General features: G+C 42.2%; 1 protein-coding gene across 3 annotated transcripts in view; it reads left to right on the top strand.

The window, feature by feature from the left end:
- The first annotated feature begins 3,200 nt into the window (after nt 1-3,200).
- The window catches only part of SLC6A15 (solute carrier family 6 member 15), a 45,300-nt gene continuing 35,735 nt past the window's right edge, over nt 3,201-12,765 (top strand). For 2 of the 3 annotated variants that reach the window (XM_038558573.1, XM_038558569.1), the window contains exon 1: nt 4,178-4,305. The gene's annotated coding sequence lies outside the window, so the exon portion shown is untranslated. Of the gene's footprint in view, nt 3,295-4,177; nt 4,306-12,765 lie in introns of those variants that run through there. The other variant, XM_038558570.1, reaches the window with a different exon arrangement.

The following is a 12,765-nucleotide window of genomic DNA, read 5'->3' as shown; positions in this document are numbered from 1 at the left end:
CCAGGACTCCAGGATCACACCCTGGGCCGAAGGCAGACACCAAACCGCTTAGCCACCCAGGGGTGCCCTGAAATATTTTCATACTACTGGAAAAATAGCTGTTCCCTAAGTCCCCCAAGTGCTTCCTTTCTGCTACCTTAGTCACCCTGGCTCCCTTCCTGGGATGCTGGTTCCCTCTATGCTCAATTTCCTTAGAGTTTTAGTTACATAAAATTAAATATTTTAAATATTTTTAACATGACCATTATTTAAATCAAACCTGAAAGAAAATAGGGATTGAAATCACTTGAGAGTATGGAGAGAGGAAAAAAAAAAAAGACATAAGGACCAAGGACAGAGCCCCAAAGCCATTAACATTTAGAAAGAGAAGAATAAGAGAAGATGGATAAAGAGATGTCAGTGAAAACTGTAAGCATTTATTTTGATACAAATCAAAAGAAAAATAACTTTTTATTTGTCCAGTTTTCTTCAAATTATTGTTGAAACAACATTGTGAGTTTCGAACCATACCTACTGACTTGATTGCTTTGACACTTGTCAATTCAGTTAACCCATCCTCTACCTATAGGGAGATCAAATGATAGAATTACTTGTCTTGCTTCTACATGTCAGCCCTTCATCGGTCAAGAAGATGTAGGATGAATAGGGTTTTCACTAGGTACTTTGGGGTTGTGCAGACTTTGGTGTCGTAAAAATTTTGAAACTGTATTTCAAATAACCTTTAACATGGACAATAATATAATAACATTTTCTATCAGAATAAAAAAGAATTTCCACAATATACTATATCTATAACAAAGAGGAGAATGAATTAACATAATCTCCTGGTGTGAATTGATTTAAATATTTTCCTTTAGTACTGTGATTTTTAAATCTTTTTCTTTGTTTTTGGTAAATCTTTGCATTATTTTTATGAACTCTGGTGCTTTATATTTGGGAGTTTTTGCATAATGTTGTCATTTTGAGGGATTTGGTGTTTCAAAATAGGTTATCAGATTCAGAAAGTGATTCAGATAGGGGCAGGTATTTATTTAACGGTACCTAACAGGTAAGATGACTTCTGGCTGTAAGTCTGAACAACCACAGTCTCATTTTTTTTTTCTTCTGCATGTGTGGCTAATAACACTACCTACTGCATAGGGTTGGTATAAGAATTAGGAAAAATAAGGCGTTTAAATTATTCTGCACCTTGCCAAGGCACATACCTAACTTTGAATCAATATGTGCTAATATTAAATACAGTGTGGCCAAAACAGACTAGCCTCCCTTTCCTTGGAGGTTGAACTCTTCAAACTCCAGCTCTTCCCTTTCTGGCTTTTCGCCCCCACACTAGCAGCATGTGATCATTTTTCCCTGTGTGACAAAGAAAACCTTCAATAATTGTTACCTAAAAGATATTCGTGATTGGACATTAGGTCATTGAAGGGTCTTTACTGTTAAAATTAAAAATACACTTTTTACCTCTGTGACTAGAGTTTCTAGATTCTCCTTTTGGGATCTTCCCAGTCCCCAACCCACTTGTTTTTTCAAAGGTGAATAGCCCTTGTGTTAATTCTACATTTTCCTCCCGTTAAAATTTATACGTTCATTAAAAGTTTACAAGACGGCATGAAAAACTGTGAACTCTGAAGCCAGTCAGATCTAGGTAAAAATGTCCATTCTGTCAATGAACTAGTTGTGTGGCTTTTTGTAAACTTTTTTCTCTTGAGTATCACCTCTGTCTAATCTCTAAAGTCACCTCATTAATTAATTGAGAAGCTTAAATGAGCTCTTGTAAAGCTCTAGGTACTGAGTGGGGAACTCAATATCTATGTTCTCTTATTTCTTCTTATTGGCTTTAAGACATGAATTTGTATTAGTCATTTTTGGGGGTATCACTCCACACATATTTTGTGACTTGCAGCTTTATACATGTATTTGAAGTAGGTGTCAAATGTCAGTGAACAAGTGTGAGGAGGGAATACTTGTAGGCAAGTAGGCCTCCTTTGGACCACCATAAACCATTCTTGTGAGCATACAGAAAACCTTCCCACAGATGAACCTAATCCTGATTATGGAGGACACAGCTCTACTTATTTAAATTCTTCTCAGTTGTTATTAGTATTGTTTCTACTGTATATCAACTTCAGTATATAAAATGATATAGGTCAACATAAATATTTGCCTGTCACCAGTTATGTGAAGTAAAAAAGACAAAATATACCCTATGTTCTGCATGAAGTTTATTGGAACGATTTTTTACTTTCTTCCTCTGGAAGAAATATGTCTTTCTTCAGCCTGAGTCTTTATTTGCTCAGGGCAGGGGGGAGGCATCCGGGGAATCAAATCTAATTTAATTAAAAAATATATATTTTAAAGGTGAGATTGAAAGAGACTGAGAAAAAAGCTCTCTTGGCTGTAGTAAAAGCTAAGGATTAGTTGCAATGTTCTGACCTGAAAGTGAGGTCTTGTGATTTCTTCCCAGGAGTTTTTTTTTTTTTTTTTTTTTTTTTAACTGCATGAGAAACCTATCTGCAATGGCCTTGTTGTTTAATTCAATCTTAATTGGACACAAACCGTCAAAATGCGAGGGGTTGCTGGAGGACCTAAAGTGCACAAAGGTATTTTGTGATGGAAACAGTCACCATCTGCAGGTGAACAGGGTCCCTGAAGCTCCGCTCCTTTGTTTCAGGCTGACTTGGCATTGCTTGGAAATTTTGAAAGGACCTGAAAGAGTTTCAGGGACGCAGCGCTTAACCTTTGGAGCACACGCTCCGTTTTGCGGGAAGGCTAAGCTCTGGGCTCAGGGCTGGGCACCGGGGATCCCGCACGGGGCGCGGCCGAGTGGAGGTCTCGGCGGCCTCCGCGCCCCACGGGGAGCCCTCGCGGGGGACCGGGCGCCCCGGGGCGGGGCTGGGGGGCGGGGGGGCGGGGCAGGGCGGGGCGGGGGACCGCTGCCCGGGGGGGCTCCGCCGCTGCCAGGGGGTGACCGGCCGGCGGGGAGCGCCAGCGGGGGCGGAGGGCGCCTGGGGTCCAGGCCGCCCCGGGGCGCAGGGCGGGCAGCTGGCACCGCGGCGCGGGCGGGCCGGGCACGTGGGCGCCTCCGTCACACCCGCGCTCACACCCGCGCGCACGCAGCCGCGCGCCGGCAGCTCGCGCCCGGGCCCCGCCGACACGCAGGCGCCGCCGCCCCCCGCCCCCCGCCCGCCCGCGGCAGCGACCCCCGGCTCCCCGCCCCGGGCCCGCCCCTCCGGCCTCGCTGCTGCAGCTGCCGGAGCCGACGCGGCGGCAGGTGCGCGGTGGAGCCCGCGAACGGTAGGGACGCGCCCGGGCTGCCGAGGGCCCGGGGCTGGGCCGGGCGGGGCTCCCCGGCTGCCGCCCCGGGAGGGGGGGGACGGGGCCCGGGGGGGGGGACGGGGCCCGGGTGGGACTCGGGGGGCCCCGCGGGGCGGGAGGGGCAGCTGCGAGGCTCGGAGCGCGAAGTGGGGCCGGGCGGGCGACCTCCAGGCTGCGTCCCGCACCTGTGCCCGATGCGGGGCGGGGGGTGTTGGCGAGCAGGGGCAGCGCACGGGTCGGGACGAGCCGCCGGCCTCCCCTCCGGCCGCGGGGTCGCCCCCGGGCCCCGCAGACCTGGGCGCTCCAGGTGGAGCCCGGGCGGGCTGCAGGGGTGCGGCCCGAGCCGCGCGGGTCCGAGGGCAAAGTTGGTAGGGTCGGGGCAGCCCGGCGCCCGCAGCCCCAGGGGAGCCGGGGGGAGGGCGGCGGGCCCGCCCCTCCCGCCTCCTGCGGCCGCCGCCGCCGCCGAGGGCGCCTCCGGAGGCCGCGTCCGCCCGGGACCCCCGCCCCCCGTCGCCCGAGGCGTCCTGCGGGAAACGGTCGGTACGTGGGCCGCGGGGCGCCGAGGCACGTGGCCCGGGGCGAGCTGGGGCTGGGGGTCCGGGGAGCGCGGCGGGGATGGGCGGAGCTCGGGCCGGGCCCGGGGGGTCCACAGCACCCGCCCGGCCGAGACCGCGCCTCGCAGCCGCGGGGGCCGCGGGTCGCCCCCCGGGCCCGCAGCTCGCTCCCCTCGCTCGGCGTCCTCCGCTCCGAGGCAGCGGCTGGAGTAAGACGGGGCGGGCCCGCGCCGTGACGTCAGCAGTGTTTGGGTGCTTATGCAAATGAGGCTGCGTCCGCCGCTCGCGGGCGGGCGGGGCGCGGGGCGCGGGGCGCGGGGCGCGGGGCTCGGTCGGCGCGGTCCGCGGGTCCCAGGCGTTGGCGCTCCCGCCGGCGGCCCAGCGCCTCGTCGTCCAGTTTGCGGAGCTGCTCTGCACCTGCCACCGCCGGGAACAGGTTTGCTTTAGGAAGTAGCATCCTCTGACCGAGCGACCCCAGCACCCCCCTCCCCCGCCTCCTTCCCGCAGGACACACAGCGAGTGGGCGCCCAGGTCCGACTTGTGCAGGGGGTACCTCGTGGGTGCCCGCCGGGGGGCCCGGTGGCCCGGGAAGGGTATGCGTCTCATTGAGGTCGGGGGGTTTTGATCATCAGAATCGTCATGTTGTATTTTTTGTGGCCGCGTGATCAGGGACCCATGGCGATTTATTGGAGTCAAGTGTATTGTTGAGTTCATGGACCGCTTTCCTGCACGCGAGACATTCAGGAAGGCAAGAATTCACGCTTTTTTTTTTTTTTTAAGATTATTTATTTATTAGAGACAGAGAGAGAGAGGCAGAGACTCAGGCAGAGAGGGAGAAGCAGGGTCCACGCAGGGAGCCCGATGCGGGACTGGATCCCGGCTCTCCAGGGTCACGCCCTGGGCTGGAGGCAGATGCTCAACCGCTGGGCCACCCGGGGATCCCCCGAATTCACACTATTTTGAAAGGAAGATGATCTTTTACGGTGTGTGTGTGTGTGTGTGTTTTTTTTTTTTTCTTTCCTGATTGCACGTGGTATTCTTGGTTCAAGAATTACTTTATACTCCCAATACATGTAATCTCAAGATGTAACATTTTATTTATTTATTTATTTATTTATTTGAGATTTTATTTATCTATTCATGAGACACAGAGAGAGAGGTAGAGACACAGGCAGAGGGAGGAGCGGGCTCCACGCAGGGAGCCCGACGTGGGGGTCGATCCCGGGTCTCCAGGGTCAGGCCCTGGGCCGCTGAGCCACCCGGGCTGCCCAAGATGTAATATTTTAATGGCATTAAGAAAGATATTTATACATGTTTCTGGAAAATGCATGCTCTGTCACCCGAATAATAACGTAAATAAGAGATCCGTCTGTTCAGGCTGTTGTAGCAAAATACCATAAACTGGATGCTTCATAAACAACGGAAATTCGTTTCTCATCGTTCTGCAGGCTGAGAAATCCAAGGCACCAGCAGATTTGGTGTCTGGTTAGAGCCTGCTTCCTGCTTCATAGATGATGTCTTTTGCTGTGTCCTCACATGTTGGAAGGGACTAGTTGGCTTTCTGGGATTATATTTATTACCTCCAAAAGTCCCCATCTCCTAATACCATCCTCTTGGGGTTAGAATTTCAATATATAAATTTGGAGTGGAGAACACAAACATTCAAGCCATAGCAAGTAGAAAAAATTTTTTATGGGCTAATAGCTATTTGAAATACCAGTAATCAAATGAGATGCCTTACTTGTCAGTCATTAAAATATGTTAGAATAATTACTAAAACCTAAACTCTGCATTTATAATCATTAATTTCCCCAGTGATCAGAGTTCAAATTTTGCTGTGTGCACGTTAGAAAATGTGCTTGTCCAGTCATAAAATAAAACTTGGGTATGAATAGGAAGAGATTTGCATTCTGTTGAACTCTGGGGTTACCCAGGTAGAAAAAAAAATCATTGATTCACAATGATAGACCTGAAAGAGACTTTGCTGATTATCAAAAGCCATGAAAACTTTCACTTCTCAATTTATTTCTCAACTTCTTTTGGGTAGTGTTGACCCTTTGTTACTATATACATAGGCATGATTGGGTATTTTAATATATTCTATGCAGAGTAAATTAAAATTCGTTCTGAACAAGATTCCGTGAGCACGGTCTAATACATGAAAACATTTAAAGTTACATGCCAGGAGGAATCTTTATATTTATTTCCAATTTCTCTTGTAACTTAAAATAAGTCCTAACTACTACTCTTCTGCATGCATTTAGTAAATTTTTAATGAGTTTATCTACTTAAATATTAACTTTGGCCAATAATGATTTTCTGATATTTCTCTGTGAATAATTAGCCCCGGAGACAGGATTACAGGATTGTTGTAAATGTACAGTATCACTTGGTATAGAACTGTTTTCAGTTTATTTCACTTTATTTCCTTGTGATTAATGCACAAAAGTATCCTTTCACATAAGATTCATTGATTGGGATGCCTGGGTGGCTCAGTGGTTGAGTGTCTGCTTTTGGCTCAGGGCGTGATCCCAGAATCTGGGCATCGAGTCCCACATCTGGCTTCCTGCATGGAGCCTCCTTCTCCCTCTGCCTTTGTCTCTGCCTTGCTCTCTCTCTCTGTATCTCTCATGAATAAATAAATAAATAAATAAATAAATAAATAAATAAATAAATAAATAAAATTTTTTTAAAAAAAGATTCATTGATTATCTTTGAATTAAGTGTTTACACTGGAAGCTTTTTCACCTAACAGATTGGCAAAGATCAAAGAAGGCAGAGGGAAACAGGTACTCTCATACATTGCTTGTTGTGGTCCAAGTTGAGACAGCTTTTATAAAGTTGAGACTGCCACTTAGCAGTATTTACCAAATCTATAGAAGCACATAATCTTTGATCAAGTAGTTCCACTGTTAGGAATTTATTTTACAGATATACAAATGCCAGGTATACAAAATCAGTTGCTTGAACACTGAAGCAGATTATTGGAAATGACCTAAATATATACTTATACCGTGGTCTATCATATTATTAAGACGAAATGAAACAAATAACCCCCCCAACAAATAATTGTATTGAGAGCAAGTTTTTTAAGTGAAAAGCCAAATGCGGAGTTATGCATATAGTGACAGTTGTGTAACAAGAAACAGGTTGGGTGGGTGGGGCGAAAACACATACCAGTTTGGGGAGAAAACACATATTAGCTTGACTACACATACAACAGTACCTGTTGATGACTTACAGATATGCTGAGGGACAGAGTGGGAAGATAACTTTACACTCTATGCTCTTTAATACTGTATTATTTACTGAAAATATAGATTAAAATATATTCTAAAGTGAAGATGATAGCAAATACCCTTGGGAGAACAGTATCCAGGCATCAGATGCTGTAGAATGAGTAAGGTATAAAAGTCAAGGGGTATTTTGGCTCTATGGTTTTTTGAGGTTTCTGATTTTACAAGAAAGTTTCTGCTTCCAGTTTCTTAGCAATAGATTTAGATTTAGATGAGATTTAGTGGATTCACTAAATTTAGCCAGTTTTATCAGTATAAAAGCACAAAAAGATTTAGTGAGTTGACAGCTTTTAAAACAATTTTGAGATGTTACAGATTCACATGTAGTTGTTGAGAAATAATACAGAGAGCTTTTGTGTGCTCTTCAGGCAGTTTCCTGAAAATGTAACCTTTTGCAAAACCATTACAATGTCATCATCAGAATATTGACGTTGATAAAGTCAAGTTTCAGAACAATTCCCTCACTGTAAAAATCCCTGTTGCCCTTTATAACCACAACCACATCACTCTGTCCTTCATATTATTTTTGTATTTCAAGAAATCAAAATGGAATCATGTAATATGCAGCATTTTGAAACTGGCTTTTCCCACTCAGCATAGTTGTCTATAGATTCATCCAAGTTGTTGTGTATATCAGTAGTTTATTTTTGAGTAGCACCCTGTGGCACGGATTTACCAAAGTTTGTTTAACCATTAACCCATTGAAAGACATCTGGGTCATTTCCAGTTTAGGGTTATTATGAATAAAGCTGCTGTAGATACTCATTTACAGGTTTTATGGAACATAAATTCTCATTTCTCCAGTATAAATGCTCAGGAGTGTAATTGCTGGGTTATATTGTAGTTACATGTTTAGTTTTCCAGAGCGCTGTACCATTTCACATTCTTACCAGCAATGTATGAATGATCCAGTTTCTCTGTATCCTTGCCAGAATTTTGTTGTCACTGTATTTTAGCCATTTTGAGAGGTATGCAGTGACATCTCATTGTAGTTTTAATTGGCATTTCCTTAGTGGGTAATAACGTTGAACCTCATTACATGGCGCTCATTTGTCATCCACACATCATATTCAATTGAAATGTCCCTGTATATCTTTTTTACTCATTTTAAAATTGGTTTTAATTGTTGAGTTTTATACATTTTTTATAGATCCTAAATACCAGCCCTTTCCCAGACATGTGGTCTGCAAATATTTCTTCCAGTCTCTAGCTCATTATTTCATCCCCTTAACAAGTTCTTTCATAAAGCAAAAGTTTTTAATTTTGAAGTTCAGTTTACCAGATTTCACATTAGTGGATTTTACTTTTGATGTCTTATCTAAGGACTCTGCTTAGCCCTGTATCTCAAAGATTTTCTCCAATGATTTATTTTTGAAGGTTTTATAGTTTTATGTCTTACATTTAAATCCATGATCCAGTTTGAGTTAAGTGTTGTGTAAGGTGTGAGATTTAGGTTGAGATCATATTTTTGCCTAGAGTTATCCAGTTATTTCAGAACCATTTGTTGAAAGGGGTGTCATTTTTTTCTCCATTGAAATAACCTTTGCACCTTTGTCAAAAATCAGTTGGGTGTATTTTTTGAGGGTTTATTTATGAATACTCTCTTCTGTTTCATTAATCTATGTATCTATCCTTCTGCTAACTTCACACAATTTTCATTACTGTAGGTACAAAATAAGTCTTAAGATCAGGTAGAATGATTCAATTCATTCTTCTGTTCTAAATGTTTGTTGCTGTTTTAGTTCTCTATATTTTAATATAAGTTTTGGAATAATTTATCTATAAATTATTTTTCTGGGATTTTATAGGTATTGCATTAAACTTGTATATCAATTTTGAGAGAATTTACATATTTACTATGTTAGTCTTCCAAACCATGAACATGGTAGTTATGTCTGTTTATGTATTTCGATCTTTTTTGATTGTTTTCATCAGCACTTTATATTTTTCAGCATAAAAGTACTATCAATGTTTTGTAGATTCCTTGGGATTTTCAATATAGACAACCAGAATGTCTGCAAATACGGAAAATTTCTTTCTTTATTTCCAATATTTATGCTTTATATTTCCTTTTCTTTCCTTATTGCACTAGCTAGAACTTTCAGTACTCTGCTCACTCTTTTTTTTTTTTTTTTTTTTTTTTATTTATGATGGTCAGAGAGAGAGAGAGAGGCAGAGACACAGGCAGAGGGAGAAGCAGGCTCCATGCACCGGGAACCCGACGTGGGATTCGATCCCGGGTCTCCAGGATCGCGCCCTGAGCCAAAGGCAGGCGCTAAACCGCTGCGCCACCCAGGGTTCCCTCTCTGCTTACTCTTAAAAGTATGAGAACGGGCATTCTTGTTTCTGATCTTAAGACAAAAGCATTCAGTCTTTCATTGATAAGTAATACCAACTGTATGTTTTTTGCAGATGATTTTTATCAAATCATAAATAAAATTTAATTTCATTCCTAGTTGGGGTTTTTTGGGGCAATTTTTAAATTACAAATGCCTTTTCTTTCTTTTTTTCTTTTTTACAAATGCCTTTTCTGAATCGATTGATATAATCATGATTTTTTTCTTTAGCCTGTGGTTATGGTATATTGCATTATTGATTTTTGAATACTGAACCAGCCTTGTACACCTAGAACAAAGCCCATTTGGTCATGATATATAATTCCTGTGATATATTACTGAGTTCTGTTTTCTAATATTGTATTGAGGAATTTTGTGCCCATATTTATAAGGGATATAGATTTATAGGTTTTGGTATTCTTTTTCCTTGGTACTGTCTTCAGAGTATCAGAGTAATACTAGTTTCATTAGATGAATTGTGCAGTGTTCCACTATCTTCTATTATGTAGGAGAGATTGTACGGAGCAGGTGTTAATTCTTTAAATGTTTACTAGGATTCCCCAGTGAAACCAGCTAGGCTTAGAGATTTCTTTAGTGAGAATTTTAAATAATGTTCATTTAAGTTCCTTAACAGATGTGGAGCTATTACATGATCTGTTTGATATTGGGTAAGTTGTGGGAGTTTGTATTTTTCAAGAAATTTGTACATTTCATCTAGGTTGTTAATTTATGTGTGTAGAGTGTTTGCTATTATTACCTTATGATCATTTTGATGTCTGTGAGTTTTGTTGTGATAATCCCTGGTGCATTTCTGACATACAAATGCCTAAAATACAAGACTGACCACATGGAACTTTACAAAAGGATGACTAAATGTGTCTTTCAAGGTTAATATTTATCTTATGCTTAAAAGAAAATCACTGCATGGATTTAAAAATCTGAACAGCACCCCTTTTGCATAGGTCTAGCCCTGTTGTGAACAATTCCTTGGACAATGTTTTAAATTTCAGTAGTTAAATATTTATACTTTTGGTTAAATTCAATGCATTTAACAGAAATTGAATACTTCAATAATTGAATAATTTGACAAATTGAATAATTTGTCTTCCCCACAGGCAAATATTTCAGTTTTCTATTGATACATAACAAATATTCTCCACCACTGTTGGTTGTTTTTTTTTTTTTTTTTTTTTAGTAGGTTCAAAACAAATGGTGTGAACCATTTTAAAATGGTTTATTGAGCCCCTGTACCCTCTGTTGCCTTTCTGGTATTGTAATAATTTAAAACAATGATGAGTTATTATTTCTTATTATTCTGTGTGTGGCTGGGCTGTGGGTACCTCATCAGCTCCAGTTGGTATGGTTAGCAATTGGACTGGGACTAGAATGTCAGTGCCTTTGTTCTTATGCCTAAGGCTTCAGCTAAATGCCTGGAACAATTGGTGGCTGGCTAAGGTGCTCCCTCTCTTTCCATGTAGGATTTCTAGCAGGGCAGATAGACTTTTCTATATAGTGTCTGAATTCCAAAAGGATGAAAACTGAAACTGTCAGGCTTCTTTAGGCCTAGCCTTGGAACTTGCCCTGTCACTTCTTTTGGCCTTCCCCTGGTCAAAGCAAGTTCAGGTAATTCCAGAATTCAAATTCAAGTTCAAGTGCAGCCTAGAATTAAGAGAACGGGAAATAGATTCCACTTCCTGATGGGTAGAATAGCAAACATGTACAGCATTGGGAGGAATTGTAAATGTTCTTTTTGTAAACAATCTACTATGGGAAATAACTAAGAAAGATCATACTTGACATTTTATGATGATAACGACTAAAACATGTTTATTGCCTCCAAATTCATTTTTCATGACATAACTCAAAAATATAGATAAATGGAGTGTAATGTTATACACCTATCGTCAGCTAATAATAGCTCCTAAAATAGGTCTATCTACTAAGTCTTGGTACTTGTGAATGTTACCTTATTTAGAAAAAGAGTCTTGACAGACATAATCCTCTGATGAAGAGATTATTCTGATATATCCAGATGGGCCCTATATCACCATGTCCATATATGAAAGAGTCAAAGGAATATCAGATACACACAGATGAGGAGGAGGGACTGGAGTTAGAGATGGGAGGGATGTGGCTCTAAGTGAAGACCTGCTGGCAGCCTCCCGAAACTAGAAAAGGCAAGGAACAGATTGTCTCCTAGGTCCTCTTGAGGGAGAGACCTGACCACACCTTGATTCTCGTTTATTAAAAATTATTTTGGATCTCTGGTTTCCAGAGCCTTGAAAAAATTCATTTGTGCAATGTGAAACCACTAAATTTAAAGTTATTTGTTACAGAATTCTTAGGAAATGAATACAATGTCTAAACCTGAGGTGTTCTCATTATATTAACAAAATTTTAAGAATTTAAAAGAATTTCTTGTCTATTTTAAAAATGTTTAAAGGACTTCCTGAAATACTTTGTTAAGGGACGCCTGGGTGGCTCAGCGGTTGAGTGTCTGCCTTCGGCCCAGGGCGTGATCCTGGAGACCCTTGATCGAGTCCCGCTTCTGGCTCCCAGCCTGGAGCCTGCTTCTCCCTCTGCCTGTGTCTCTGCCTCTCTCTCTTTCTCTCTGTCTCTCATGAGTAAATATATAAAGTCTTAAAAAAAAAAAAAAAGAAATACTTTAAGATTTTGAATCTCTTAGTTCAATCTCTTGGTTCATAGAAGTCAACGAAAGATACATCTCACTTTATGGATATTACTTTATAATTATAATTTTGAAATAATTGCAAGTTCATAGGAAGGTACAAAGGGAAGTCCTGTGCACTCTCCACCTAGCCTCTCTCATTTTACAATCTTATATAGATATACAGTACAATATCAAAACCAGCATATTGATATTGGTGTAATCCAGAGTTTTTCAGATTATGCAGTTATTTTCTCTGCCTATGTGTGTATATGGGTATAGTTCTTTGTAGTTTTATCAAATGTGTAGTTTCATGTAATCCTTAACCATAATGAACATACTAAACTGTACCATCTCACGAGATTCCCTTGTCCATTATAGCACACTCACCTGCCCTTCCCTACCCTAACTCCTAGCAACCACTGTTCTGTGGTTCATCTATATCATTATGTTATTTCACAAATGTTCTATAAATGGAATTATGCAATATGCATCCCTGTGAAATTGGCTTTTTTCCCCATGTGGCATCATTTCCTTGAGGTTCGTCCAAGTTATTGCAAGTATCAATAATTCTTTCCTTTTTTATTGCTGATATT

Source organism: Canis lupus, chromosome 15, assembly GCF_011100685.1.
Source record: "Canis lupus familiaris isolate Mischka breed German Shepherd chromosome 15, alternate assembly UU_Cfam_GSD_1.0, whole genome shotgun sequence".
Taxonomy (NCBI): domain Eukaryota; kingdom Metazoa; phylum Chordata; class Mammalia; order Carnivora; family Canidae; genus Canis; species Canis lupus.
This window is presented reverse-complemented; position numbering and strand designations above follow the sequence as displayed.